Genomic DNA, 24,557 nt, shown 5'->3' with positions numbered 1-24,557 from the left:
CTATAAACGTCCCTCCTGAAACTGCTTTGGCTACGTTCCACAAGTTATGAAATATAGAACTTACTACCATTTTTTCTAAATATTTATAACTTACTTCCCTTTAGTTCAGAGGAATAATATTTATTGGAGTTATAAGCGAGGATGGTTTTGTTTTCAAATATGTATGGTTAAGATATTTCCTTGCTATTTGCTTTTTATTGAATTTATTGGGGTGATATTGGTTAATAAAGCTATACAGCTTTCAAATGTACAACTCAGTAACAAATCATCTGCACACTGCAACATGCGCTCACCACCGCAAGTCAAGTCTCCTTCCATCACCATTTATCCCCCCCTTTTGCTCTATTCCACCTCCCTGCACCCTCCTTTCCCTCTAGCAATCTCCATACTGTTGTCTGTATCCGGTGGGGGATTGCTTATTCCCTTCTCCTTTTTCACCCAGCCCCCAAAACTTCCTCCTCTCTGACAGCTGTCAGTCTGTTCTCTTTATCTATGCATCTGCTTCTATTTTGTTTCTTACTTTATTTTGTTCATTAGATTCCATAAGTAAATGAAACCATATGGTATTTGTCTTTTGCCGCCTGGCTTATTTCACTTAGGATAATGTTCTCCAGGTCCATCCATGCTGTCACAAAAGGTAAGACTACCTTCTTTTTATGGCCGAGTAGTATTCCATTGTGTAAACGTACCACTGCTTTTTTATCCACTCATCTGCTGATGGGGATCTAATTTCTTTTTATCTGGAAAGTAGTTTATAGAATTTGAGACTAAAATTTTGGACTTGCCCACAGTCTTTGTTTTTTGAGTATCCTACATACACTACAAAGAATGCATATTCTGTTAGGTATAAGATTATATATGCATTATTCAGACCTTGTTATTTTTTTACTCTCTGCCTGAAGAATCAGTTTCTAAGATACACTGTGCTGAACTCTCCTACCAGGGTTATAGTTTTATTTCTTGTAATTTGTCAAGTTTTGTGTTATATTATTTTGAGGCTATGTTGTACGCTTTACTTAAATTTATGACTGCTTCATTTCATGAATTAGTCTTATCATTTTGAAATATCCTCCTTTTTGCTTTTTAATGTCTGTGTTCCTGTAATTCTATTTTGTCTGATGTTAATATCCCTAAGGAAACTGTCTTTGGGTTAATATTTTCCTGGTATTTATTTTAACAACCCCCTTATTTTTCAAGCTTACTCTGTTACACTTTATATCTTCTCATAAACTGCATATAATTGGATTTTACATTCTAATCTGAGACTCTTAACTGAGGCTCATTAGTCCACCTGCATTTTTGTGATAAAAATATTTGAACTTGATTCTGCCACCTTATTTCTTTTCTATTTACCATGCTTTACTTTTATTTCTATTTTTCTGTCTTCAGGTAAATTGATAGTATTTTTCCTTCATATTCATCACCCTCTTACCAGTTAAGAACCATAGTCTATTTCTTTTCTTATAGTGATTACCTTTAAAATTTTAATACATACTTGAATTTATTTTTTCTACTGAATATCAAGTTAAGCATTTCCTATTTCTTCCTCAACCATAAGACAAAAAACTTAACTATACTTTTTCTACAAATTCCATTGGCATTCAAACAGTTACTGTTGTTTCTTATCCATTATTCCTTTGTAGATAATGTCTTTTCCTCCCTCTGGTAGTTTCTTTGCTTTTCTTTTCACCAGAGACACTCTAAAGTCTTATTCCAACAGGTCTAGATATTTTTTAAAGTCCTGCTCAAAACTTGGAGTGTTTCTAAGAGTCATGTCCTTCCGTTTGCATTTCAACTATTGCCCCTGTACCACTTTTTGCTTTTGAAAACCCTGTTATATGTGGTAAGAATTTCTTTATCTTCCATCCATTTACAGCTGTGCTTCTCATAAACTGTGTATATGAGAAGACATTTTGTCCATGATTACCTCCATACCAGTTATGCAAGTCATACAAAATATAGTTCCCACAGTGGCCTATTCTAGGTGACTCAGTTCTGGGCTTACATTTGGCCCAATTCCAGGTTTTGCGGCCCATACATAAAATTAGTTGTAATGGGCAGTGGCAGCTTGTCCCAGGCTAACCCCCTGACCCTGTCTCCAAGGCCCCTTTTCTCTGACTCTCCAGTGAGCTGACAGCAGCCCTGCCCAGGCTCTCTCCTGTTGCTGCTTTGATCCTAAGCCCTTCCTCGTTTTACTGTCCCCAACTTTAATAAATGTACTCTCAAAATAAAAAAAAATCACTGTAACAAACAAGATTTTCAAGATTCACTTAATGCCCCTTAGTTTAAAGTTTGCCACAGGAGTTCACTTCCATAGAACTACTAGGTGCATTTTATTGTAATCAGATCTAACCTGTATTTAAACAGCCAGGCATTTGGTCCATAATTTCTTAAGACATATCCAACCCCAGTGGGATCACTTTGTTGAGATATCAGTAACCACCCACATACAGCACCCATGTGTGTTATAAAACCACAATGCAGTTTTATAACATTTCCACCCATTCAATTAAAATCCTTGGGGCACGCCCCCTCGAATCTCCTTTTCAAGTGAATTTTCTTTCTCAGTACTTTGTTCCTTTTTATTCCTGAATAACACATCATTCTATGATTATACTACATTTTGTTTATCTACTCACCACTTGGTGGACATTCAGTTATTCCACTTTTTCCCCAACCCATTTTTTTTTACTGCAGCTCAACAGCTTATGGTCCATGTTCTACAGGGTCCAGCAGAAGTGATGCCTGCTTGAGTGTGGTTGGTAGGGTAATAATATGGGTGTAATAACATAGTTTTAATTTGAACATTTCACCTAAAATGTCATATGGTGTGTTTGAGTGTGATATTGTTATGTTACAGAATCACATGCTTAGGATTTTGTAACCAAAAAAGGGGACATTATTTGTGCTGGAACCTGCATGTCTGCCTCTCTAGAACTCCAACTTCCTAAATGGCTTCGTGTGACTGTAAAACACCCAATCTGATGCCTCAGCTCCCTCTGCCATGTCTGACCCTCCTCAGTCCTTGACCCAATAGGTTACAACAAAACTGGCTTTTAAGGACCATGAGGCCATCATGACTTTCGATCCTCTTGGTTTTTCATAACCAGTTGTGAACAGGATCATTTACTTAAGGCATTTTTCCAGCCTCTGAGGCTGTGGTTATGATCACACAACTCAATACTTTGACTAAAATTCATTGAATTGTACACTTAAAAATGAGTAAATTTTATGGTATATAAGTCATATCCAAAAGCTAAAAAAAAGAAGGTAGGGGAAGACAGATAAAATGGGGGTATAGAAACCTAAATGAAAAGGTTCAAGCTGTCAGCGTGAGCAGCAGACACCCCATCCAAGGCCCACAGACACTCCTAAATGACTCAGGAGTTCATTAAATGCAGGGTAACCTTGCTGGCATAAACCCTGTATCCACTGTGAGCTCGGGACGCTCACATGCTAGGCCTTTGCCCCTTCAACACTGGCCAAGTTCACACAACTGGAATACAAGGGCAACAGCACACGAGATCAAGAAAACAAACTTTGGACACTATCAGATCTTGAAGCCCTGCAGTTGCCACTTTGTAAGCAAAACAAGTTACCCAAAGTTTAGAGAAGACTTATATGTTCATTTAAGCTACCCAGTTTAATTGAATTTCAGATAAACAATAAATAATTTTCCAGTTTGTGTTTGTCCCATGCACTACACGAGGCTTACTTACTAAGGATACTTGGTACATTCCTACTGAAAAGTTATTTGTTGTTTATCGAAAATGCAAATATAGCCAGGTGTCCCATATTTTGTCTAGCAACTCTATGAAATTTACATATCCCCTTGGTAGCATGGTAATATTAATAAAACCAAATTATGGGACTGTGAAAGTCCATAGGCTATTTAGATACATTAACAAGAGATCTCTAAAAATTACCTTGTTATACAGGGGTGGGCAAAAGTAAGGTTACAGTTGTTCAAATGGAAAATGACATGCAAGTTATGATTATCACACAGCTTTACTAACTCAAAAGACAGCGCACTTAGGTACAGTCTCATAAGAGTTCGAATTGCCGGCCTGCATTATTTACACATTCCTGCAAGTCTACTTGCTATACTCAAGCACACTTGGGCACTGTCATCAATTTCTTGACATGGTTCTCTTAGGCAGTGGATCCTATCACCCAGCACGTGTGGTTTTTAGGAAAAGACTTCATCTTTGACAACACACTGAAAGAAGTCGTCCACGGGCTGAGGTCTGGTGACGGTGGTGGCCCTTCCACCAGCCCTCGTCAACCTATCCACCTGTTAGACAATTGTTCATCAAGAAACTCACACACTGTTAATGGTATAATGTGGAGGAATTCTGTCTCATCCAAAAAACAAGTCATTGTTATCATGCTGTCTCTGTAATTGTGGTAAAATGGTGTCCCTTGGCATGGTGACATATAGGTCATGTGTAACAGCTGTATGGGAAAAATAGGTCCAAGTAGCCCTTTACATGAAAGATGGACCCAAAGTCTAATTCCCCAGCTGATTCAACTGCCCTTCTATCATTACATGAGGATATTCTCTTGAATAGCAGACACAGTTGCACCAATTTATAGCACCAAAAAGTTTAAAATGAGTTTCATCGGGCCATGTAATTTGTTTCTTCATTCAGAACCACTTTGTAGAATTGTAAACATCCACATCATCCTCTAATAACTAATGATACAACACTGGCAGATATACTGTCCAACCTAAACATTGCATTAGATAACCCAAAGATCTACAGGATGTGCCTAACTCAATAGAAGCTCTGTTTGTTTGGTGGGGGAGCCTCTTCATAAATGCCCGACTCACTGACATTTCATTTTCCTGGGTGGTAATACTGACTGGTCAACCACTTTTTGGAGCATTACAGATGGACCCAGTTTCATCAAATTTATCATGTGTTCTGTAAATTGTCTACTTAGTGAGGACGTATCAAATTCTTTAGCCCATTTCTGTTGAATATCTTTGGCATTCTCTGTTTCAGTATTTTTTTAAATGACTTAGATTTAATCATTGGAAGCAAACTAAAAGGAAAGCTTACAACTGAGCAGAATTGTGTGTCAGTGCCTTTTGCAAACAGAGCTAGGAGAGAAAGGGACCGGCACTGCCCTCTACCTGTGTCCCTGGTGGTCTCGGTTAGGAAGGGGAAGAAGGTGGCTCTGTGTGTTGAGGTCGCCTTGCCCACCACTCACTCCTGACCAGCACCAGGAGCCCCACCCTGCCGGCCCTGATCATGACCCTTCTTTTTGTGGCCTGAGACGATGTCATCAATCCCCAGCAGCAGCACTGCCTTCTCCACTGCTGTCTTACATGTTTGCAGTTTCACAGCCAATGCCTCCCAGATGCCCATTTCTTCCATGCCCGCCGAAGTGTCTGTCTCACCATTTACACACCAGGTCCCAGTTCTCCCAGGTGTGCTTGGCCTGAAGGGAGGTCAACAGACAGATGGTGCTCATCCCACTGTTCTGCATGAGAGTACTAGAGATGACCTCTGGGGCCTGGTCAACAGCCCTATGTGGCCATTGCTCCACACCGGCTATGGCCTTGGATGTTTCTGTCAAGGTGTGGACTACAGCCATCTCACAGCCCCCCACACTGACACCAGCTTTGAATCCAGGGGAACACTGTGGCACACTTGTGTGGCATCCTGGAGGTTGCCTTCTATTCCCAAGAGAATCTCTTTGCTGCCCTCCCCTCCCCTGCCCCAAAGCAAGTAGTACAGGCCTTGGGGTCTTTACACTCAGTGATAAATGGAAAGTAGTTACCTCCAGTTTTCTTGATTTCTACCAAGCCCACTCCTGTCTCAACATCATATTCTCTCACTTCCACTGGTCGGCTGACTATCTGGGCCCCACACACTAAAGCAATACGAAGACTGTCTATCTTCTGGACTCTGCAGGTGGCTGTGGTGTCGGTCTGCAGGAGGCAGTGCTGAGCTAAATCTGAGATGCCCTTTCCAGTGCTGACAACATCGGGCTTCAGATCGGAAATGCCGTCACAGAGCTGCTGGATGGGGCCCCAAATACTTTCAAATACACAATTCCTAATGAGTACCCACTACTCCATAGAGTAATACTATAGAGTCACCATTCTATTTGTTGCCCATTTCCAATTACCTATACTAATAAAATCAACAGTCATGTGCGGATATCTTTATTTACATTAACATAATTTCCCATATGACAAATTCCAAGAAAAGGCGTTACTAGATAGAATGATTGTCAGATTCCTTTCTAGATATATTATACTAATTTATATTCCCACTATTACTGAGAATATATTGGAGGCCTACTTTTATAAGCCCCATACCTCCCTGTCAGACTTCTTGCAATTTTAAAGAAACAATTACTTTATGGTTATTTGGAGAGCATGAGATAACCTGTCTTTACCCCTATCCCCAGGATGATCTTGGCCTTCGCAGAATAGCACAGAGGAGAGACCACCATGACTTCACCAGTAAGAGGCAAGTGTCTGCTCTCCACCCTCTGGTAGCCTACATAGTTCTGTGGACGTCAAGTATAGCTATAATGAAACATTATTGGACTCACTCTCTGGAGCTGAAAGTCAACATCTAATCAAGAGTGTGAGAGTATGGCCAGCAATATAGTGAAAAACAGGAGAGAGAGCAGTGCTGGGTAGCCATACTGTGTGCTCAGATACTCGAGTTCCAATAAAACATCACCACATGGCCCATTCATATTGCACTGTGTCCACTGAAGGATGGGCTGTAGGTAAACATGAACAACATGGAGTTCAGACAGACAAAAATATAAGAGCATTGATTCAGACTGGAATTATGCGAATCCACACTTAGGTCATGGGAGAAACTGAAGTTGTTTTGTTTTGTTTTGTTTTGTTTTTGAATTGCAATGCAGCAGGCATATTTTAGTCTACAACTAATTCATTGTATCTGACCAGCCAGCAACAAGGAGACATGTGGATTCGTTTGAAGGACAGGCTATATAACCTTCTATTGTAGAATGAAAAGAAACAACTGGTTTTAGTTAGAAATGACTTGTTTAAGAAGTCCTTAGGACCAAACTAACTTTAATACAAGAACCATGGGTCCTGGCAGTTATAGAAGGACCTTGGCACAGGATAAAGTGTCTTAAAGAAAATATATGCAGCTACTTCTACAACATTTGAGCTCTAAGAATAAAGGGAATACCATATGCAAATGCTGAGATACAATTACTCAGAAGTCTAAGGAAGATAGTAAATGCTGGGGGGAGAAAGCCTTTTGGTTGATTCAGGAAGGTACAACGATCCCATGTAGTTAAATAGCAGCATCCTATAACAAGGCAGGCATTTGCCTCACTGTGGAGTATTCTATAGCCTTCAACCTACCCCACAGCACACTGAGCTCTCACTAGGATCAAACAAGCTGTACAGCAAGGTGAAGCAGCCAGCTGGAAGAAAAAAGTCTACAAGACTGAAGTTTGACATCTGTCACTTTCATTTTCTACTCTGGGTTCCAACAAATGGATTCAAGAAAAGAGCAACAAATCACACAAACATCTGGTCATTGTGTTGTCTATTGATGCTTTCACCCAGCCTCCAGGATGTTGGAAGGAGACTCAAAAGTTTTGACATAAATAAACCTTTTTATTTTCCATGATCAAACTACCTATCCAGAAAGGCATCCAAGCCACAGGGCCTTCAAAGTAAGGGATAAATCCACCCCAGGATCACAGAAGGGTCACCTCGGCCATTTCTTTCCTTACCTTAGGAGAGGGGCAAGCGAGGAAAATAAGAAGACTACAAAACTTGACTGGCAAACAGAAAATGACACCACTAGAAGTTGTAGGATCATCAGACTACAGAAAATGATATATTAGAAATAAATTACGACTCTGCAACTCAAATTGGGTCCATGGATCAACACCAGTATCACTCAGGAGCTTGCTGGAAATACAAATTCTCACACCGTACCCCAGACCCACAAGTACCCCAGACCCACAAAACCTGAGGCTGGGGCCCAGGAGTTCAGTTTAATGAACCCTCCAGGTGATTCTTATGCACAACCTCAAGGATGAGAAGCACTAACCAAACATCCCTACAGCATCCACAGTAGAATACATAGGACTCCAGGAGACCTGAAAGGCCCACACCTGGTCTTCTTCCATGGCCCTAGGTTTACTGCTACTTACATAAGCAAGGCAAGTTCACCAGCAAGACTGATCTCATACAGGAAGAGCCTGCTCATGAAAACAGAATGTTATATGTCTAAGAATTGACCATAGAAAAAACTGACCACTTCAATCTTCTTTCATAATTAAACCTTCACCTGTAGGATTTTTGTTCAAAAGTGGATTAAGCCGTGGCTGGTGCAGCTCAGTGGATTGACCATAGGCCTACAAACCAAAGGGTCACTGGTTCAATTCCCAGTTAGGGCTCATGCCTGGGTTTCGGGCCAAGTCCCCCGTAGGGGGCGCGTGATAGGCAACCACACATTAATGTTTCTCTCCCTCTCCTTCTCCCTCCCTTCTCCTCTCTCTAAAAATAAATAAAGTATTTTTAAAAAGAGGGGATTAACAGTCTTTTTGAGTCCAGCTGCAACTCAGATCAGAGACCTAGTCCAGAAGTTTAGGAGGTGGAAGAGCAAAGATGAGACTGAACTCTCTTTCAGGCATAGTCCATCTCCCCCATCACCATAGTTCTATCTCACTGACTGCCTAAAATCCTGAGGCTATAGGGTGGGGTACGCTTGAATTTGTTATGTAAGTCTACAAATAGCCACAATGACAAAAGCTACATACAATCATGAACATAATACTGGTTACTAAATCCCCTATTATACTGGGACACCCAGAAGAATTTAAATTGCCCATTATGTGCAGAGGCATTTAATTAATTTCCCTATCTAGAGATGAAATGACCAGGGCCCAGAGTAATAGCCCTACTTGACAAAAGCCTCAGACCTCAACAGCAGCCTCAGTGTAGAATCCCGGCTTCCTGACTACTAGAGGCCCCACACTTCCCGAGGCGATTTGTCAGTGCTGCCCAACTGATATTAAGAACTATTATCACCTTTTTCAATATATCTGAGGGATACCACATTTGTGAGACATAAGGCTCATTGGCACAGAGCAGGCAAACCTCAAATTCTTAACAACGAGCAATGGGAAGAACTCAGCGAAGACAAGGCAACAACACCAGGGTAAGCACAGGGTCACAAATATGGAGCTAAACAAGAGGTAGATGCCCAGATGTGGGAAGCAAACTTTCCTTCTGGTATTCATCTTTCAGAAAGAACTGAGCAAGGGAAAACAAAATATCCTAGCCCCAAAGGAAACAGTGAAACCAGTAAGGAATCCAGGAACTTATAACATATGGGAACTGGAAGACTGAGTGAAGTCCCAGGTGCGCAACCCACGTTAAATCAGCAGTAAAGTTACGTGGTACTGAGTCAACTAAAGGTATTCTATTTCTTCCTATGTGTGGGGCAGCATCAATTCCTGTGACTTAAGTGGTTATAGCTGTGAAAATTGGCAAATAGTGGTAGGCACATTGCTAGAACAGTAAGTCTCAAAGTGCGGCCCCATATCGGCAGTGTGAGCATCACCTGGGAAACTGTTAAAAAATATAAAATTCTCAGCCCCACTCCAAACCTACTGAATCAGGATCTCTGAGGATGGAGCCAGCAGTCTGCGTTTTAACAAGTGCTTCTGATGCACACACAGAAGCACGAGACGCACTGCAGCGGTGTCTATTGAAAGTGTAAATAGAGAGACAAGGCCGGTGCAGTAAAAGCAAGTCATTATAAGTAGCCTTAATAACGGTACTTGGAAAGAGCAATGAAGACTGAAGCCATGTTACGTAATGGAAGAAAACACAGTCGAGATAATGTGAAAGAATCGTTAATAAAAGGTGGCCAAGGATCAACAAAGATGGCAATGATATTCAACAGTAGAGTTTTAGCAGTGTTGAAGAATCACCAATCGTGTGTATGATACTCATATTCTGACTCTGATAATGAGAGAAATTATGAGTGTCAAGAGGGGTCAACTCATAATATCTGTTTGAAACTTTTCTCACGCTGTCAAGACACTCACCTGAAAGAAGTACTATTTGGTGCCAATGCTTATGAAGATACCGTCTCAAAAATGGAAAAACAAACTTAAGCAAATGAACACAGTGGTCTAATGCAGCGATTTCCAACCAGTGTGACCCAAGAGGTTTTAAAATGTGCAATACCTGATATTTAGTCAGGGCCACTGACCTCTTTTCCCTTAGACTGTCAAATAAAAACATGACAAGAGCCAACACAATGATGGCCATCCAGGAACCATAAATACATAGGTCATATAACAGAGTTGCATCTTACTGGTCACTTCACATAATAAGGTTGCATCTGATTGGTTAATTCTTGGTATCAGAAATCCTATATTCAAGTATAAGCACCTGATTTTTTAAAAAAGTCACTTTGACGCAAAAAAGAATAGGTAATTACTATTATGATTTTCTTTGTAAATCAATCAAAATTATACTTATATTTGTCATATTGGTGAAAAATACATTTTTTGGTGTGCTGCCAAATTTTAGTAATTAGTTTATGTGTGCCATGAGATGAAAAGGGTTGAAAATCACTGGTTTAATGTGATCTAGTTGACAAAAACATTGAGAAAGAATTATGTTTGAAATATGAACACAGGTGTTGAACAAAAAAACAAAATATGTGCAGGTTTTTAATTATATGGATTCATTCAGCAAATATGTGTTCAACGTCTACTCTATTCAGACACTAAGTATGCAAAACTGAATAAAACAAAATCTCATTCAAACTATTTGTAGCGTAGTAATAAGGGTGGGATGGAGAAGACAATAAATTAACAATTGACACAGCTGTAGCAGAGATTCACCTAAGGAGTTCTGGGAGCATAGAGTTTCTTCAGAAAGTATGCCAGAACTCTTTTCAAAAGGGAGTAACATTTAGTTTGACTCTGAAGAACAATGGACTGAAAAAACATCTTCGCAGAAGAAACGATTTGTGGGAAGATGTGGAGGCAGAAAATGACTTCAGGGAAATTCTGGAGGCTTCGCATGGCTGGGGCTGAAGCCCACAAAGCTAGACAGCAAGTAGACAGTTCATGGTGGCCCTGAGTGCCATCCTGGTAATTTCGCAAGCCAGGGAGGATCAGGAATGGGCATGATCTTCAGATAGACCACTCTGTCTCAGTCATACGATGAATGGTTGGTTGCAAGAGAGAGCCAGAAAGGAGGCTGGTGAGATGAGTAAGGAAAAGGTCACAATTCAAGTGATTGAACTGGGTTCCAGGGGAATCCAAACTTTTTGTGTCTCTGGGCCACACTGGAAGAAGAGTTGTCTTGGGCCACACATTAAATACATTGGGACACGTAATCACAAAGAAATCTCATAATGTTGTAAGTAAATTTACAATTTTGTGTTGGGCCACATTCATAGCCATCCTGGGCTGCATGCAGCCCACAGGCTGTGGGTTGGACACCCCTGGCTAGGACATGAGAGCTCAGGAATGCAGAAATTATGTAGTTGTAAGGATGAGGCCTATGATATGACAAAATTGAGACACACTGATACACCAGGATCAATTGGGGGATGGACCCCAGCAATTTGTAATAATATTAGCAACAAGCTGGCAATCAATTTTATTATTTTTATAAACTAGAGGTGATTTAAGGTTATCCCTGTAATGATGGCAGTTAAACATTTCAATCTGAATTTTGGAGTGGGAGAAGAAGGGGCTCAGGGAACCCACAATTATTGCTGAACATCCTCTCTGAACAAGACATTAGAGCACAGAGCGGCAACAGGGTGTGAATGCACACCCTCCCTCCTGGAGCTCACCGGATGGTGGAGGGGCAGGAGAGGGTGTATACCTCTCTTGGGCCAGGAATCAAGTCTGTGGTGACCGCACACCCTCCTCCTGTGTTCCAGCACACCACGGAAGGGAAAGAAAGGCAAGCCATGGCCCTCTGTTTTTCCCGGTAATCTCAAGGGGGAGAACTCTGACAGGCATCAGGAAAGTCAGTTAGGATCCAGCAGACCAGTGCTCTGGCTGTAGAGGCTTCCCAGAGAAGAATGACATAGGTGACCTTTTTCTTTCTCCTGCTGCTGGATCCCTTGCCCTTAATGAGATTACTATCAACATAAGGAAACTATGGGTGACTCTGGCTTAGGAGGGGGGTATCCTTAACCTTGGAAGGCCAAGCAGGGCCAAGGAAGGGCTCTTAGGAAAAAAATATCAGCTTGGGGCTGGCCCTGCCCTGCATTTCAGGGAAGAGCAGGGGTGGGGGCAGGATAGAAACAGACCTATTGAGGTTTTGGCAAATGCCAGATCAGGTGACCAGTTAGGGAAGATGAGCATTTCAACACAGAGGTGTGGCCCATAAAACTGGAATGGCATATGACTCCGGTTCCTTTGTTCATATCTTAGGCCCACAAGCACAGGACACAGACACTCTGACTCTGCTCCCAAGAGATATGAGTCATACCAATAAGATCTAGAGAACAGACAATTTAATACCAAAAAAGTTTAAACATTATAAAGGCCCTGGAGGAATTTACAATAAAATATTAAATAGCAGTTTTTCTTATGTGGCAGGATTTCAGGTAATTTAAAAATTTTCTTCTCTTTGATCATCAGCAACTCCTATAATGAATACAATTTCCATAATAATAGAAATTAAAATTATATACAATATTATTATCATGTTAGACAAAGAACTCATTATTTACAACATCAATATCATCCCACATATGTAAGGCATGTATATGAGTACTTAAGATGTGAAAGCGATAATAGAAGTGCAGGTTTTAAAATAAGTGGTCATAATTGAAAACACTGTCCATCCTATAGGTCAAGCATATGCAAAACCTACCTAAATGCTACTAAAAAGATTACTATCCACAGCTGAAAATATGTTGCAATGTAAAGTCTCATATGTAAACTCAGATATGTCAGAATCCCAATTCAAAGCACTGAATTGGCTTCCTTAGGTGTAGAAGCTATAGTAGAAAATCAGCACCTCAAGGAGAGCAAAGCTAAGTTCAAAAATGGAAGAGGATAGACTAATAATCATTAAATAAACTGGTCTATCCATACAATGGAATATTACTCAGCAATACAAACATACAAACTATTGACACATATTAATAACTTAGATCTGAAGGGCATTATACTTCATGAAAAAAAAACACTCTGGAAAGGCTACCTAGTGTACAGTTTCATTTACACAATATTCTCAACATAATAAACCTGCAGAAAGACAGCAGATCAGTTGCTAGGACAGGCACATTTAAAGCGGCAGCACAAAGCTACTTCGTGGCGATGGAACAGTTCTGAATCTTGATTGTAATGGTGGTCACATGGATCTACACATGGAATAAAACTGAGTTGAAATGTGCACATATACAAACACAGGCATGTACACAAATGGGGGCATGTAAAGAGGATGAAAATTGAAAACAATCTGTAGTGTAGTTAATGGTGTTGTACTAACGTCAATGTCCTCGTGTGGTACTATGTGATAAGTCACCATTGTGGGAAGCGACTTTCTGGGACTCTGTCATTATTTCAAGATAAAAATTTTTAAAAAGCATGTCTGAATAGGTATGTGAATAACATGGACACATTTTATCTTTCTTCTTTAGCAAATGGGAAATTTCTCATAAAATATTTAATATTAAACTAATACAGTATAGTGATGACCAGCATACTAACTTTAGTACTCATAGCATAAGAAATGCCCCTTTAAGAATTGATGTGTGAGAACAAACATGAGAATACAAGAAACTGACACAAAATGCACCCACAGTAGAAATGGCCAAACACAAATAAAACTAACTATATATTTTTAAAATTACATAGTACATCAATCCTTCCTATTTTCAAATTGTCCAGGTATGAAATCCTTATAGTTGTGGTTTTATCTCTGTACACAGAAACAAAGTATACTATAGGTATCACCCTTCCTAGGAATAAATAAATTCCTAGCAAGAAATATATGTTCTTTTAAAGAGGAAACTTGAGGTTGCAAAGAGAACAAAGAATTAAAGTGGATGGCAGAGCAGGAGTGGAGGGCTGTGCAGTGAAGCTGGGGATAGATAAGGTAAACTGAGGGGAGGAAGACCTGGGCCCTCCAGAAGCATCTAGGAAGGAGGGAGCAGAGACATGCTTAGGTGCCTGCCCGGCAATCAGTTCTCAGGACTGTCTGTGGGACCACAATGAGGTCTTGAAGGAGTCAGAGAGGCAGCAAGCATTTCGGTGAAGAATCTGCATATTAGCCTGCGCTCTCCTCAATGGAAAGACAGACATCTTATTGAAAATGAAGTTCCACCTCAGAGGCAGTCCCATTCCGCAACTCTACACGCAGTTTCCCTGTGGTTCTCACTTTGGCCCTTCGCACACACCATGGGAAGGGGAAGAGAGGTGGTGCGGCTGGGGCAGAAAGGCACGTCTCCTAGGAGACTGCAGGGCTCCTCTGGGAAAGTTCTCGGGACCAATACAGGGGCCCTTGGCCCATCATTTCAAAGTGCTTTACCCTTAGTGGACAATAAATTCTGCTTCTCAACTTTAATCCCTGGTTTCTAAACATTATAAGAATTCTTAGCAGTAACCGTGACCCTACTTTAATTTCATTTTTAGTCCTCTAGGAGGCCCTCATTCGTTTTAAATTAATCTTGCCAGAACTCATTGGTCTTTAGCCTCAACATAATCCAGAAAGGAAACAAAAGGCACACAAGGAAGAATGAGACATTTAAAGGGTATGATGGGAAAAATAATACAGGAACATTTATTTAGCACTTACTAGGTTCTGATTCTAGTGCTTTCATGTGTTAACTCAATCATCACAACAACCCTGTGATATAAGTATTATTATTACCACCATCTTCAGATTGTACAGACAAGGAAACTGAAGCACTGAAAAGATAAGCCACTTACCCTAAGTCACACAATAGTGAATGGAAAGGTTTGATTTAAAATCGTGTCTCAATAAAAAGGAAATGGAAAAGCAACAAAGAAATAAGAAATGAAGATTCTCCCCCCAAACAGATATGGTCTTCAATCAAGTATTTGTCTCTGTTCTGGCACTGACATTTCCTACTTAATCCCAGATCTTGAATTCATAAGAGCAGTTCTGAAAATGTTTTCTGCTCAGAAAGCAACTTCAAAGAAAATGAGTGCAATAAACCAAAGACATAGGTCATGGGCAAGGTAACCAACATGAAAAGAGATATCAAATTGTATTTTTCCACTTTGAGTAATTCAGCTCCAAACAAGCCATACTCTCTTGAAATCTGATATCCCGCAGCACATCCTATTCCCCATTCCAGAAAGAAAACTTAGGAAATAGCCGCCACACATGTCAGATGGCATCCAGTGACACGGTGCGGCGTCGGTCCACAGCAGAGGTCCTCACCCTCAGGCTTGTGCCCAAATGCCCTGCAGACCTGATGAAGACCACAAGGCCCAATTTTGTTGAAGTGAGGCAGGGTATGCGCTTTGTTATTTTACCAGGTTCTGGGTGATTCTCACATCCACTGAAGTTTGAGAACCATTGATTTGCAAGGTTCTGGGTCCCGGTAGCTGGTAGCAAATAGTCTGGGATGGCAAAACTGCTCTTTTAGCAGATATAAGCTTCAAGCGTCACAGCTACATCCCACTTTCTCAGTGTGAGTGTTCATCTCGGCTTTCATCAGCCCTACATAATTGCAGCTTACTCTGTGCACCTCCCAACGTAAGCTCTGTCTTGCCTGGGGTTGTCTCCGGAACGGAACCCAATTGTCTACACATAATAATTATAAAATAAATATATGTTGAATGAATTAGCTGATGGAAATCTACCAGTATTAAAATTATAGAATGGGAGTGTTGCGGTTAGTGTTGAATTGTCTGTAAATCTAACTCCAAAGAGCATATGGTTCAAGTATTGAAATAGTCTTGTAATGTATGCAGCTACTCCAGGGGTTACTTTCTTTCAGTACCAAGGAACTGGTTAGTGATGCTGTATTCTGAGCCTACATTATCACTTTCAGTGGGGAACCTGGGTACATATTAACCTCCTAGGAGCTCTTTAGCTTCTCCCTATATAGATTATGCTATTACCCATTACAAAAAGGGTATGTAAACTAATCACTTAATGACCTGGCCATTTTTTAATATACCAAATGCTTTTCAGACTGCTTCAGGAATTTCTTTAATTATATATTGTCCAAATGTAAAAGAATGATCTTTTCATCATGAAACAAATGAATTGCTATCAACTGAACAAGAGCAATTTCTCACAGCCTGAAATAATCCAGTCTAAATAACCAAAAAAATACAAGGGATGCATAGAAAAATGGTAACACACTCATGCTGAAAATGGTTTCTACTGAACTACAGGGAAGCTCCCAGCTCTGGTGCCACAATGGCCTCGTTATCGGCTAATGGTCGCACTGTGGAGGGGGTGGTTTAAGGGCAAGGGATTAGAAGCAACAAGATCTGTGCTTGCTTCCAGCTTGGAAAGTCAATGAACTGAAGAAGTTTCAGTTTCTTCATCTTTAAAATGGAGGAAATAATCATCTCTTCCTTCATAGGGTTATCAGAAGAGATCATGTGTAAGAAGTGTTGAACGCAATGCCTTGCACAAAATAGGTGTTTAATAAATGTTGCACTATTGTTACCTTTGTTCTTTCCATGTCAATTGGTGTCTTGGGCTTGGATGGAATAACCACACCATCTCTCCATCTTTTAGGTCGGTCCCATCATATTTAGATATATCACAAATCCATCTATGTCAGTGCTATCCTAATACCATAAACTGTTAGGAAAAGATTTCTGTAAATGATAACCCTGGAACTAGATCTTAAAACATGAGGCCAAAAGGGTCCCCAATTTCCCACTCACACATGGTTTAGTTAGCTGTGGCCTAGGGGACACAGCCCCCTAGGTAAGTTTCCTTCAAACGAGGATGGTGTCATTCAGGGGATATCTTAGTTATAGCACTGACCTGTCCAGAATGCCCCGCTGAGCCACCCTGCCATTCTTAACAGTCTTTAAGCTTAGCTTTCTGTATTTCCTTGGACATTTGTGTACATGTGTGTGTAATGAACTGAAAATCCAGGTAGCCGATCCTTTTGTGTTTTACACAGACCCAAGGACCTTCTTTGAACCCGCAGCAGCAGGAAAAGTTTCAACTTTCACTACTGGCCTGCAACGGGTCCAAAGGCTAGTAGCTTCTGGAGCACCACCTTTTCTCCACTGCTCTTTTCCGCCACAGAGGTACACTGTCAACAGTGTGCCTCACAGCACCATAAGCCGTAATAATTGCTATTTGCTGGGCACCTATTGTCAACCAGGCAGCTGACACACAAACTCTTAAGACACATATAGTTATCCCATTTTACAGATGAAGAGGATATTATAAACATTATAAAGCTTCCGTGTCCCCACTTACGTCTCCAGAACAGAGCCCAATGTCCATTGGGCCCAGTTTCCATTTCCATTGAATTGAGACAGGGTTTGAATCAAAGGTTTTCATTCACTATTGTGACTTAGGGGAAGTTGCTTAACCTTTGTGTGCTGCTGCACAATGAGGAGGATGATGATAATAATACCTTGAGGTTAGGTAACTTGCCCAAGGTCAGACATCCTGTAAAGCTGAGCTAGGGTTTGAACCCAGATCTGCTTGACAATAAGCAAGGTCCCTAGTGCTCGCGGTGGGATAGCGAAAGGACATTTTGCTTTGAGTCACGCTTAAAGCAGTTTTTCAGCCTGCCATGTTGTGCTCATGTCACTTTGTTTCACCATAGCCACATAAGCAGAAATTGCTTCCGAGCCTGCTGTCCCTGGACTGGGCTGACATCCAGCTCTGAGCTACACTGGGAGAAGCAGTGCTTCTATTAAATTAATGTGCTCCAACACTAGTGCATCATTCCAGTCGCCTGAGAATAGGGAAAGCCTTATCGAGAACTCGCTATTCATTTTAAGCCACTTTAATCCCCTTTGGTTTGATGCAAATTCATTTCATTAATAATTAACAGCACTTGGCAACGCTTTCTCTCCATCTCAGTTCTCAGTCGGCATTCCACTTTGCTGAACCTGAGAGAAATCAGGGTCAAACCAAGGGAGAAAAGAAAATGAGGGAGCCAGGATCTAGCATTAACTCACCCACCCCGACCCTTTACGGAAAAGGCAAGCTAACTATTGAAGCAAGAGATATTGGCATTATCTGTGAGGCGGTTTTTGAATGATCCTTGTAATTCATCTTCTTAATATTACATCTTTAATGAGCTCATCCATGCTTTGATAGTGTGGCTTTAAACCTTCCTTTTGGGTGGATATTATAGATCAGTGGTTCTCAGCCTTGGCCAAGAATCAGAATCACCTCTAGAGCACAAAAAAAATACACATAAAATCTACTAAAGCTGAACATCCACATACCTTATGACCCAGCAAGTCCACTCTGAGGCATATGTCCAACAGAAATACACAGTAGCCCCAACCTGGAAGCCACTCAAATGCCCATCAACAACAGAATGGGAACTATATTTGCACACAGTGAAATAATATACACACTGTAAATGAATAATAGACAACTGCACATAACAATATGGAGGAATCCCATACATAATACTGATGGAAAAAAAACAAACACAAAGGAGTATATACTGTATAATTTTACCTAAGAAAACAACCAAAACAGGCAAAAGTAATCTATGGTGTTAGAAGCCAGGACAGTAATGAACTAGAGTTGAAGAACTAGTGACTGGAAAGGGCTCCTAGGCGGCTGGTTATGTTCTGTTTCTTGGTCTGGGTGTTGGTTGCTTGGGTATGTTTGCTCGTGAAAATTCAATCTGTACACTTATGATGTGTATGTGCCTTGCTGTGTATATATTCTCCTCCTGTACAAAGTTTAAAATATAGAGATATGTGAAGAGGTCTGCCCAGAAAACGTCCAGCCATTGTTAATATAACAGGAATGGTTTACACTTAGATGTAACCAGCAGCGAAGGAGAGTGGACTGGAATGCGCATGCGTGAACAATGATGACTTCACTGTATTAGTCAGTGGGGGTAGTAGACGTCATTGAGTAAGTGTGTGTACTGTGTGGCCGTCAAATTCAAAATGACTGAGCAAGTAGAGCAACGAATCTGCTCAAATTTTGCGTTAAGCTTAAACATTCCTCTGTGGGAACTATTCAGATGATTCAGAAGCCTGCACCTATGGGCAACTGGTGATTGGCAGCTTCAGCAACACAACATGCCTGCTCATGCATCACATCTTGTGCAGAGATTTTGGTGAAACATCAAATCACCCAGGTGACTCAGGCCCCCTCCAGCAGAGATTTGGTGCCCTGCGACTTCTGCCTTTTCCCAAAACTAAAACCCCTTTGAAAAGGAAGAGATTTCAGACTGTCCACGAGATTCAGGAAAATACAACAGGGCAGCAGATGGCAACTGGGAGAACTGTGTGAGGTCCCAAGGTGCCTATTTTGCAGGGGACTGAGGCATCATTGTCCTATGTACAATGTTTTTTGTATCTTATATCTTCTTCAATAAACGTCTCTATTTTTCATACTACATGGCTGGATATCTTCTGGACAAGACCTCGTAAAGCCCAGCAGCTTCCACACCAGCCCCAAACACACACATATGCAAACACCCACTGACTTCCCCTGAGGAGCCTAATTCAGCAGCCTTGGGGCCCACCCACACAGATTCAGTTTGGGGTTTTTTTTTTAGCTTTTCAAATATTTTCACACTATCACCATCATCTCAATATCCTTAGTTTCAGTTGGCCTTCCAGCATTTGCAGTAAACTGGTAGGAAAACAATATAATTCCATTACCATCTATCTGCACAATATTAAAATGTGGAAACTGAAAAACATCAAATCAACTTCTTGAGCAGAAGTATAAGCTGAGAATCCTGTGAAGCTCCTTGTGTTCAATGTACAACAGAGGAGCCGTGGAAGAACTGAGCATTTTTGCTCTGTGGGCCTAATGAACATGACATAAGCCTGCCCTTCTTCCTCGTAACAGTCACAAAATAATAGCTAACACCCAAGGAAGGCATCACAGTAAAGGATTTGCATATATTTACTCATTTACATCTCATAACATTATTTGAGGTAGGAATCATATCCCCATCTTATAAATGAAGAAAGTGAAGCTCAGAGAAGTTAAGTGACTGGCACGTTGCTATTCACCTAGTAAAATCCACAACCATGATTTGAATCCTAACAGTCTGCCTGCAGAATCTGTGCTCTTAAGCACTTGGCTATATTCCTGTATACTTTATGTGGTTTAGAATCTTGTTGCCATTCTAAGTGGATGATATTTAGTATATTCATAGTAAGGGGTGAGCAACATGCACTTGAATAGTGGTGTGTCTGCTGAAAATTACCTGTGAGATGACTGGAATCGATAATACAGGTTTTACATCAATTCCTTTTTTCCAGCTTTATTGAGGTAATACATAGGACATATGTAGTTTAAGGTGTACAACATCACAACTTGATACACATCTATTTTTCTAAATGTTCACCACAATAAGGTGAGTTAACACTTCCATCCCCTCACATAATTATCATTTTATTGTGGTGATAACATTTAAGATCTACTCTCTTAATGACTCTCAAATATATAAATAATACGGTATTATGGATTATAATCAACATATACTATACATTAGATCCCCAGAACTGCTTCATCTTACAGCTGGAAGTTTGTACACTTTGACCAATAAATATCTTCCCATTTCCCCACCCCCAACCCCTAGTAACCAACCACCACTCTACTGTCTGTTTTTACAAATTCACCTTAATTAGATCCCCACATGTAAGTGAAAACATACAGTATTTGTCTTTCTCTGTCTGAACTATTTCACTGAACATAATGCCCTCAAGGGCCATGCATGTTGTCCCAAAAGGCAGGATTTCCTCCCTTTTTATGGCCAAATAAAAATTGATCTATTCTTCTGTTGATGAACATTTGGGTTGTTTCCACGTCTTGACTATTTTGAATAATTCTGCAGTGAATATGGGTGTGCAGATAAATCTTCACAATAGTGATTTCACTTCTTTTGAATATATAGCCAGAAGTGTAATTGCTGGATCTTATGGTAGTTCTACTTTTTATTTTTTGAGGACCCTCCACACTGTTTTCCACTGTGACTACACCAAGTTCCAACCCCACCAAGGGCTCCCTTTACTCTGGAGCCTCACCAGTACTTTTTCCTCTTGTCTTTTTGACAATAGCCACTCTAACAGGTGTGAGGTGATATCTCATTGTGGTTTTCATTGACATTTCCTTGATGATTAGTGGTTTTGAGCATTGTTTCATGTACCTGTTGACTATTTGCATGTCTTCTTTGGAAAAATGTCTATTCAAATCCTTTGCCCATTTATTAATCAGATTGCTTTGGGTTTTTTGCTATTAAGCTGTATGCATTCCTTATATAATTTGGATATTAACCCCTTATCAAATAGATGCTTTATAAATATTCTCCCAGGATTTTCCTAGGATTCCTATTGGGTTTTTTGTAATGGTGTCCATTTCTTTACTAAACTTCTCATTTGTTCATGAACTGTTTTCCCAATTTCACTTAGTTGTCTGTGTTCTCTTGTAGTTCACTGAATTTCTTTAAGAGAATAATTCTGAATTCTTTGTCAGACAGTTCATAGACCCCCCTTTCTCGAGGATCAGTCCTTGGAGTTTTATTAGTTTCCTTTGGTGATATCATGTTTACTCAATTATCCATGATCCCTGTGGCCTCACATTGCTGTCTGTACATTTGAGGGAGTGAACAACAACTTTTCTCACCTTTACAGACTGGTTTGGTGGGAGAAGCCCTTCACTGGTCAGCCTGTCCAGCAATTCTGTGTGAGCCGTCTGGTGGTGTCAGTGAGCGAGCTTGCTACTGGAGTCTTTGGAGCAGACAGGTCTGGTGCCTGGGTCAGCAGGAGGGCAGGCCTGGTGTGGTGCCTGGACACACAGGGAGCAGCCTAATGATTGGGTCTGTGGGGTGGGCCTGGTACTAGGCCTGCCCGGAAGCCTGGGTTCACAGGTACTTACCTGGATTCTGGGTTCATGAGGACTGATTGGGAACCTAGGGCCAGAAAAACCATCCAGGGCCACAGGAGCTAGCTGGTGCTGGAATATGTTAGGAGTCTGGTGGCATGGGAGCTACCAGGGGTCACAGCAGCGAGCTGGCACTAGGGTGATCTGGGAGCCAGGGTATATAGGAATCCACTGGGAGCCCAGTGTCACAGGGGTTGCCTGGGAGGCTGAGTCTGCAAGAGCCCATCAGGAGCCTGGGGCCACTGGAGTCTATAGGAACTGGAGTGAGCTGGGGGACTGGGTGTGTAGAAACCTGGTGCCAAGGACACCACCTAAGGCCGAGGGAACCACCTGGGCCCACAACAGTGGCCTGGGGCTGCTGGAGTAAGCATACACCAGGATGAGATGGGGGGCATGGTACCCCGGGAACCTGCTGGAAGCCTACATCAGTTCTTCAAGTGTTAAGAAAAATAAGCCTGTCAACCATGAAAAACAGTCCCCTGACCCCAAGGATGTTCATGTAAGTGTAGTTATTCGTGCATTAGCAAACATTGAGTGAAAGCCTCCAGCAACCACCCCATCCCATCCAATAGGCAAACACTGGAGGAATAGCAAAGGAATTAGAGTAAGTGATCACAGCACCACAAAAGCACATAAGACAGGGAAGCATCCTAGGGAGGTCAGGAAAGGTGTCCCTGAAGAAGTAATGATGACATAAAACCTTAAGGATGAGTAGGAGGCAAAAGGGAAGGTGGGTGGGGCTGTAGAAATAATTTAATGTGCTTTCGTAAATAACTGTAATGCAAACCACAGTGAACAAGTACTATAATAGACACACAAAAAACGTACAATAGAACCTCAGGATCTTTTTCCTTTTTCATTATATAAATCACCTCAAATTATCATATTTCAAGCATGAACCCAGAAACCCTTGTATTAGATTTGTAGTTGGTCTCAAAAGCTTGGAACACAATAAGAAAAAAACCCTGCAGGACGGGAATTTGAAATAGTACTTTTAATTCAACATACGTTGAAGGAGTCAAGACATCAAAGTGAAAAAGGAAATAATGGTGTTTACCCTTTCCAGAGAAAACTAGCAACAAAGAAGGGAAAAGAAAGGACCCTAAGATGCTAAACTCAGCAGTCATGGAAGGTATTCCTGTAACACTGTGGGCCAGAACCTCCCCATTCCCCACCCACCACTGCTGTACTTAGCTCCATCAGAAAACTAAGGGCAACCCATCAGACCAAAACAATGCAATATATGAAGAATATGGTTAAGTGCAAGTTCAGAGACTGCCCAACAGGCTCACACTAAAGAATGAATAGTCTTTGCAAATCTTAAACCAGCTCCAACACACCTACCGACATAATCACCTTCCAAACTGGTCTCTACTCACCGCAATCAACCAATCTGATCTTTTGAAAATGTAATTCTGTCTTCAGCTGTGCAACCTTCCCCAAGAAACCAGTGGCACACTTTGCTGGTAACGTGAAAACACAGTTCCTTCAAGTAGCCTGCAGGTGTCGCCTGGTCTAGCTTCTGCCAACCTCTCCAATCCTATCTTGCACCCCACTGACTTTCTCTCTGTGTGTTTCCCAACACAGCCTGCTTTCCATCCCTCACACTTACCATGTTCCATGTTACCTTAGGGCCTTTGCACATGCTTCTCCTTCTAACTAAAATGCTCTCTTCTGGCTCTTGGCTCCTATTTGAGACAAGCCATCCCTGGTCTTCCTCACTGAACTGTAACTCTTCCTATTACAAGCTCCGGTACCCCTCCTCCATGGCACCGCTACAGATGCAATTGTATATATATTGCCTTGATTCTTAGATTAGTATCTTTCAGCTCCCTAAACATGAGGGCTGGAAACTTGTCTGGTTTTGCTGACGTGGTATACACAGTCCCAAGCACACTGGTTGACTCCCAGTAGGGGCTTCAGAAATATCTGTGGCATGAATACAGGGGTTTCACGAAGCTCCTCCATTCCTGTGCCTCTTTGGTTAGGTATCACTATGCTTCCAGGTCACTCTCATTAAAACCATGTATAGAGAAATTGTTTTTTTTTAATAACGGTATTTTTAGTCCTACAAGAGGCACAAAGGAAGGCAAGTGAAAGTTGAGGGGAGTTTGCTACTCTCATCAAAAGGCATATTCTAATTATCTTGCTTACTCAGAAGGAAAGCACAGTCCAAAGGCTTACACTGGGAATGAACAGGAAATAAATATTTAGCTGTTTTAACCTAATGTTAGTCAAACAATATTCTATCTATAACCAGATGTGGTAGTTCTTTCATTTAATGAGAAAACACTAAGTTCTCGCTGTAAAGGACAAAGAAAGCAAAAGAAGACAACTGGGATTCCAGAAGGCCCTTCGCTGCTAGTAATTTACATTTTAGACTAGTGTTTGTTTTCCTCTTTTATAAAATTAAACATAATTATCTGCACTCCCTACCTGTCCCATTGGGAGTTGGGAGGAATTAATGAGATGATGCTTGTGCAGT

At 41.1% G+C, this 24,557-nt stretch overlaps 1 pseudogene; it reads right to left on the bottom strand.

Annotated features, from left to right (window-relative positions):
• Window positions 1-5,213: 5,213 nt before the first annotated feature.
• Window positions 5,214-6,471, bottom strand: LOC123829948 (annotated as a pseudogene).
• Window positions 6,472-24,557: the final 18,086 nt, after the last annotated feature.

Source organism: Phyllostomus hastatus, unplaced genomic scaffold, assembly GCF_019186645.2.
Source record: "Phyllostomus hastatus isolate PE091 unplaced genomic scaffold, TTU_PhHast_1.1 phas_scaffold_12, whole genome shotgun sequence".
In the NCBI taxonomy this organism is placed as follows: Eukaryota; Metazoa; Chordata; class Mammalia; order Chiroptera; family Phyllostomidae; genus Phyllostomus; species Phyllostomus hastatus.
Note: the sequence above shows the minus strand (reverse complement) of the source record. Positions and strands in the feature narration are given on the sequence as shown.